This window comes from Frankliniella occidentalis, unplaced genomic scaffold (assembly GCF_000697945.3).
Source record: "Frankliniella occidentalis isolate FOCC.00 unplaced genomic scaffold, Focc_3.1 Scaffold571, whole genome shotgun sequence".
Taxonomy (NCBI): Eukaryota; Metazoa; Arthropoda; class Insecta; order Thysanoptera; family Thripidae; genus Frankliniella; species Frankliniella occidentalis.
Window position 1 is genome coordinate 83,709 of NW_026267687.1, and position 8,163 is coordinate 91,871.

Consider the following 8,163-nt stretch of genomic DNA (forward strand, 5'->3'; position numbering starts at 1 on the left):
AAAAAATTGTTGGCTTGAATGTTTTGGTTGACTGGTAGCCTTAAGGTTTGAGTATGAGAGCTACATAAAGAGGCGAAAGGTCGCACACAAAGCTTACCAATGGTCCAAGTACTGCCTTGTAAGTATATCCGCACCCAGAAAAATGAATTGATTCCAAGCAAAATTTCGGCTTGTTTTCGCTTTTCTTGGTTTATTGGAGCCAATTTCTTGAATCATGGAAAAAGTTTCTTCGAATTAAGAAATAGAAAATTGAATCAAGAAAATCGGCTTGAGAAAAGAAGTCAAGAATGCTGTGCGGATGGTGTCAGTTTTAAACTTTGTAAAATGCTAATGACAGACCTCGGCTTCGGGGACATCCTGCCTCTTTTGGCGCCGCACACTCTAACGTGTTATGAGCGTTTCTGCTGGTGCTCCCTCCCAGTGGTGATCCCGGCGCTACAATAGAGCTAGTGAGTCGGTGAGATGACACCAGCAATTGCGACCAGTTTCAAGTGAAATTGGCGTCGTTTTCGGCCCTTGAGTCCGCCGGATGCGATTGCCAGCGCAGCTTCCGCTGGCCCCTCTTTGCGTGAGGCGCCACCGCCGCCAGTACCAGCCCTTGCTTAGTTCTCCGCTAACAATGACTATTCTTGGGACTAGAAGCCATGACATTCCCCATCAGCTCAGTAAGACATCGTACTGGAAATCCTTTGATAAGCATTATCTGAAGTCCCCAAAACTCTTTACTAAGCGTACACCATAGATGCGTACACACAGACGAGAACTGAAGCAGAAATAAAATTCTAAATTTAGCGAGATTCAAATTTACTTGTGATGCCCGCGTACAACAGTACTCGTAGGATTGCGATGACATTTTCACTGGTAAAACAAGTGTGCAATATTTGCACACCAACGTGTGCAAGTTGTGATTTTGCACATTACATGGTGTTTAACTCATGTTGTACACTTGTGTGGTGTGCAAATTTTAGACGTTTTGTAAACGTTTAAATTCTGCACACTTGGGCACACACAGTTGTATGCTGTCAATAGGGAACCATACGATGTACAGCTGCTACACGTTTCGGAAGTGTCGAAATTTTAAACACCAATTGACGTATATCTAAGTTAGACACTATAAAGTGTCGAGAAAATGCACACTTGAACTTAAACGTCAATTGACGTGCAAAATTAAACACTTGTTTTACCAGTGTTATTGAATACTTTGCGCAATTCTTTTTCCGTTAAACTGTGACGAACAAATGAGAGATTATCACCACAAATCCACAAATAGATGAGGGATTAACCGTCGCGGTTTTCAAATACGTCCAACACATTAAGGTGCATTAGGTTTTGAATGACCGTATCGTTGTCACACTGTAATTTGCTGTACATGCTTGCAAAAATATTTACAACGAACACTAGGTTAAAATCGTCCAGTAAAGCGATCAACAAAGAACTATTCATAGTAGAGTTTATCATTTCTACCCAGACAGTACACCCCTCTTGCTCCTAGTCGCACATCTTTTCTCCGCCTCACTTCCTGTTCCGACCGATTCAATCCCCTTGTGCCGTTTACCGCGAGACTGGCGAGGTAGATGGCTGGCTGCCCCGACAAACAATTCACTCATTACGGATTCATGCCAACTTCGTGCCACTTTGCCGTCGATTTGGCTCCACCGGTTTGGGAAGCACAGTGCCACCTTAGCAATCCCGGTGGGGCGAGCTACCTACACCCACATCAACAATAGCGTGTAAGTACTTGTTATGACTAAGTATACTTTGCGTCTACTTTAAATTAGAAAAATTAAACAACAATTAAAACAAATAAAGGGGAACAATTAATTGTTTTCTTCCCGCACATTACGATTGTGTTGTCATTAAAAACTTTTAAGTAAACTTTTTCATTTGAATGTTCTTGAGAAAATCAACACGCGTAGTGCACTAGTAAGGAGATATTTTTTTGGGGTGTACACTTGCTATTGGAAAAATACGGAAAAAAATAATTACACGGAGGGAAAATGATGTTATGTGACGCTATGTATTTTCCGTGGAAGTGGTTTACCCTGTCGTTATAGTGGTGCTATGAAACCCTCTAGAGAGGTACGCTGACTTGCATGAGAAATACCCAAGTGCTCTAGAGTTTGTGTGATGCTGACAGAAAATTGTCTTCCCTGTTCCTCACTAAAAGCCACAAAGTAGGGAAACATGCTTGCGCAACGTGCGTATTGGTGGTGGATTGGCGGATCCTTTTTCCTCTCCGGAGGGACGATAGGAACGGTGGAAGGGGGTCGGGGAGAAGTCCCAGGAGGGTTGCGGCACAGCCACCCCGCATCTCCCGCTCCGTGACGCCACGCCAGGCCACGCATGCTCCAATGCAATGCACTCTGCCTTTTGGGCCCCGCGGAACGGCAGGCATCGGCTCAATTTCTTGAGGCCTGGCCTAGGTGTGCTGAACAGGGGCATCGCATCAGGCTGACACTAAAAGAAGCAAAAATGGAAGATCACAAGCAAATCGAGTTTAAATTCGTCCACACGCCGGTTCAGCATGCCGTTTGCCAATTTTTCGTTCTGTCCGCTGCAAAGAACAACTGAAAGAAGTCGGTGGCCTGGTTTGTTGAGAAATGAGTAAATTAGTAATTACAAAAAAGGGCAAAATTTTGTCGGAATTGTGTCATAAATTTAAAAATAGCCTACGTCGCCTTTCACGTGCAAAATTTAAAGGGCGACCGAGAAACAACAGTCGTTGATAGAAGCTGATTGAGGGTGAGATGGATTGACATTTCTCTTCTAATGCCCCTCTTGCGTTGAGAGAGCGAGGAACGCGATAGGGCTGACTCCCTCATCCATGATCAAAACCCTTTTCACCCTGGGTTCGACGCATTTGCATAATTTAATGATGCACCGTCTGCTCGGCAGTGTTTTCGCTCCCTCCACAGAATTCCAGCTGAGGCAGGAGGAAGAGTGCTCGGTGCGGTGGGAGGGAGCAAGAGGCAGAGCAGTTATGTAAAAGGAATAGAGGATTGGCTGGATGACCGCACAAAACTTTTTAAAATTCGACGGGGATGGGGGTGTTGAACCGATCTCACGCAAGGCCGTTTTGTGAATCTGCAATCGATTAAAGTGTGCTTAAAAACTCATCTCCGCTGGACAATAAATTGTACTTTTTCATTCAACTATACGTTGACTCTCAGCTTTCTTCACTTTTGAGCTGTCCTTGCCGATCAAGTGCGCCCCAAGGAACCCTGATTTATAACCTTTAAGAAGTACTTATCTGAGTTTAGTTTAGTTTGCAGATGAAAATTCCCGTTTCCATCTGGATTTATGTCTTTCTTTTTATGAAAAAAATTATTTTCCTACACTTGCATTTCATTAGGGACGGACTCCCTTGTACAAAAGAGCTCCGAAAGCAAGCTAATAATAAAATGAGAGTGTACTGAAAAAAAAATGAAAAATACTTGAGCCTGTTCTGGGCTAGTACGTTTGTTACGGAGCGCAAGTTGTGTAGGGCCCTATGCATTATTGCAAAGCATAGGAAAAAACTTTAACTCAAAACAGAAACTAAGTTTGACAACAAGTGAACGTATTTCATTTCCTTTCTGTACTAAACCCCGGTAACACTGTTAACGCCGTGGTCGCCTAGCATGCCAAAATGTTGGCAGTCCATTTTGACTGCCAAATTTTGGCCTTCTTTTTAGAGGTTGCCAATTTTTGGCCTTCTTTCAAAAGAAGGCCAACTTTTGGCATTCAAAGAGGCCAAAAATTGGTAGCCTCTAAAAAGAAGGCCAAAATTTGACAGTCAGAAAGGACTGTTAACATTTTGGCACGCTAGGCGACCACACGGAAAAAAAAAGATTAGTTGGGACAGGAAACATGTCAGTTGCTAACCGTCCAACTAACATTTTTGTTTTCCGAACTTTAACAAATTAGCTGGAAAAACTAATGAAATTCGTAGGTAGAGCGAAAATGATAGCTATGACAACAAACTGTGCCCTTAGATGTAGCTAAATTTTTGTTAGCTGTGAGAACTTACATGTTCAGCTTGGAGCACTAATCCAAGCCCTCGCAAATGAAAATATGAAAATGGCACTGGAGTGCTAGTGGACGGTTCTATGGTAGTACACTGTGCTTCATTGAGGTGCACCTTGTCCCTTATGGGGCTGGAACGGGCGGAACACAGAACGGCGCCGGGTGGGTGTAGAACCCCGGATCTCCACTCCTCAGACGCGCTCGGAACCACTGAGCCACTGCGTCACGCGCTGGCAGTTGCCACCTAGCACGCTCTGGCGCTGGCATATGCAAGGCGTGGGGGGAATCGTATCAAGCTCTACCGTCAGCCAGCACAGCTAACAGTCAGCTCTTGTCGCACTTGTCTCAACGAACCACGTGACGACACTGACGTTCTGGTAACAAAATCCCTTCATTTTTAAGAACGATTGGCATACGTTAGCATAATGCACTAGCGGTATGTTGTTCGAGGCTATGTGGGTGTAGTCACCAGAGCACCAAACTTTAAACGCAGCAAATAATTTTTAGTGCTGTCTACTATCTGGACCGCTCACAACTGACATTTTAGTCGGTGTAACTGACATTTAGTTACAACATCAAATTCTTTTTTTGTCCGTGCACGGCGTTAACAGTGAAAACAGTATTTCTTGATAGTTGACCGATGGATGGACCACCGTCAGGACCGCTATTTGCATCCTAATTATACTTTTTGTGGGTTTTCTAAGTGCATAAAAAATGGCGCTCCCCCCCCCCCTTTCCTTCCCCCAATCCCCACGAACACCAACACCAAAGCACTCAGTTCGGGATGGATGATAGATGACCTCGCGACACTTGACTCATCAAATAGGAATATAGCGAGCGAGTGCAGGGGAGAGAGAATGGAGAAAAGCGAGAGGGGGACATGGAGCTGCTGGTGGCATTCCTCAGACCGGAGGAAGCGCACCACATCTACTGACCTTCTTCTTCAACTTCAAAAAGGGTTATAACGACTGCTTGTTCATAGCGAACTGGGCACGACATTAAGTCTGGGCTACGTGCATCGGGATGATGCTGACTGTTGAACAGCCAGAGTTGGCATTTAACATGTAATAAGTCGTTAGCAACAACCTGACTGACTGGTACTGGTAGTATTCTAGACACTTAGTCAGATCAACTTAGCAAATTAAGATCGCTCGATGAACTTTGGTAACTTGTACTTCGAAGCATACTGAACATTGGTGGTCCGCAGGGGCGGACTTTTTCGGAGGGGGAAATGGGGCGAAATCGACTTGGCTTGGCACAATGTCCACAAATGTTCAGTATGCTTCGAAGAACAACTCCACCAAATTCCATGGAGCTAGCTTAATGAGCAAAGTTGAGTGCTATTTCTAGGGTTACCGTCTGGACTATAGAACTAGTAATGTTGTTGAACAAGGCTCCTTCTGTGGAAGTAGGGCTGTGCGATATCGATATCGATATTTTGATAACGATATCGAAATATCGTGATATCGCACAGCCCTTTGTTGGAGGAAGGCAACGTCGCTTTCTCCTGAGCGCTGGTGGTAGACGAGTGAGAGGTGTTAAAGCGGGGAAGTGTGGGGGTGGGGTGGGAGTGGGGAGTGTGCTGCTGCTGGTCGCATCACGGTACTCGGGCGCGAGGTTCAGCAGCGCAGCCGCTAGCGCGGTCCCCGGCTGCCACCGCTAGTCATCACTCACTCACTGCCGGAGCGCCTCGCCGTGTGTCCCGCCGGTGCACACCACACAGGTGCGACAGAGACCCCATTAGTGGACTAATGCGTCTGGCGCGCCGGGGGAAAAAACTTAACTTGTGTGTGGCGTGTGGGTGGCATTCTAAAAGAGTACACTGAAATCTCGTCGTTACCTGAAGTTATTATTAGTATTCATCAAATAACTACCCTTGTACCGGTTGTTTCTTTTAACACCCTTTGCGCCCCACGTAGCCTATGGTGTCCATAATAGACTTGAAACCGGCACCCCTCTAACTCGCTCTGGAACCCATAGGGTTCATGAAGAAGTCAAAATAAGACCGGCAGCGTTTAACTTCGACCTCCTACCACCCCCGCCTCAATATTACTATTTACCCACACTCTGAAAGTCTTACACTGTTAACCAAAAAAGCAGCAGCAGATCAAGATCTTACTTTTCATGGAAAGGGGTATTTGATATGACGCAATCGTGTCTGCGTGGAGGTAACACGGTGTTCACACAGCAAAGGCGTATACAAGCCTATTTTGCAATTTGAATACGTTTTTTTCACGAAGACGGAACATTTCGCGGAACATTTTTCGACCCCCAAGAGCAGTACTGTGGGCGTAGAATTATTACACTACCTCTACACAGTTCGACGTCAGAGCGAACATTGTGAACTCCGTTACTGTTTAAAAAAGTTAGTAAGAATGACTCCGGTCGTATCCAGACGAAATAGTAGAGCGGAGAGCTTAAAATCAACACAGTTCTTGCTTTTTAGCCCGCCCTTCTGCTTTGAAAAAGCTATCCAGCGGGCTTATGCAAACGACCTCGTGTCTGTCTGTGTGTCCGTCTGTTCCACTAGAAGGAGATGTGCTCAAGATTTGAAATTTTCAGGGTATCTTAAGGTTCACTCCTAGAGAACGAAACGCCTACGACGGCAAATCCTGGCAACCACTCCTACGGGTGTGAATGGGGGTACCAACGGTTCAAATATTGGCCCAAAAAGTTATTTTTTTTATGTTCTGCTAAGGGGTAGCTCGTCAAAGAAGAGCCCTGTGGGAAGAGTCCGTTTGGCTCTATCTCTAACCGTTTGGCGCTGGAGGGTCTTTTTTGACGAAAATAAGCTAAAAGTTGCTGTAGTGAACAATAAGTTGTAGAAGAAGGCCTAAAGAACGCAAAATAGGAACGGACCCCCCCCCCCAGCCCCACCCCCAAAAACGTTTTCTAAGCAGAAGGGTGGCCCGAGACATCATTTGATTATGTTCTTCAGCAAATCACGTGACAGAAATTGTAGGGCCGCAGGCCCGACCATCGCCGCTGGCAGGCCAAGCAGGCCCGGCCCCTGCCGAACGGAGTTGCCGTCGCAGCGAAGTGGAGCTGGCAACTCCGTTTGGCGGAAGGGCGGGGGCGGGCCTGCTTGTTTTAGTTCAAAGTTAGTGTGGATACAGAGTTCACAAAACACAAGCGTGATATGTTCACGCCAGGCGTGATTTTCACGCTTCGTAAGCTTCACGCAGCCAATCAGGAACCGACTTTCATCAGGCGCGCCTGGCGTGACAATCATATGGTCGCGTTTAGCGAATTCTGTATCCACGTTTACTCTGAAATTTTCATCTACCTTGCTCAAACCATTCTCGAGTTATCGTGATTACAGACAAACAAACAATCAAACAAACAAACAAACAAACAAACGAACGAACGAACGAACGAACAAAACAAACAGACAGACGCAATACTGTTTGATCACTGAAGTAATAGGCTTCCCTAATCGCTCAGTTAATTATGCATATTATCTATTCTTTCTTTAGTGTAAACAGTGTATTCATTTGAGGTGACTGAGATGAGATGCGGGGCACTACCTGGACGGTAAGCTCGGACTTGTTCAGTTTGTTCCAACTTTCGTTTGGTCACGTGAGAATGGATCAGGTTGTGTGCTTACTTTGGCCACCTCAAACCCCCTCCTCCTTCCCACTGCCCCCGCCTCAACATCCCCCCACGTCTCTCCTACTCTTTCATCCAGGCGGGCTGTCGCCGATGGCATTAGGTATGGTAAATTTTTCCAAATATTGTCAGAAGGGATTGAGTTGTTATCAAGCTGTCCGCTCCGTGTGGTACGTCCGAACTTTTTGGCCCACAAGAGGGAAGAGAAAGAAAATGGCAAGGGGAGGGGGTGGGGGCAGAAATCAAATCAAGACCAATCAGGTCGACGGGCGCGACACCCTCCCACGGGATAGTTGCACCATAGTTCGCCTTCTTCCCCCCCCCACGCATACCTGTCTGATGCTATTAGAGCTTTTTTGGCTGAGCGATTAGCGAAGCCTATTACTCCACTGATGAAAAAGTTTCGCGTCTGTCTGTGTGTCTGTGTGTCTGTATGTCATCACGATAACTCGAGAACAAATTGAGCTAGCGACCTGGGATTTTAAGGGTCGTTTTGTGTCATAAAAAGACAGGTCAAGTTCGAAGAAGAGCATTCTAGCTTAAAAATTG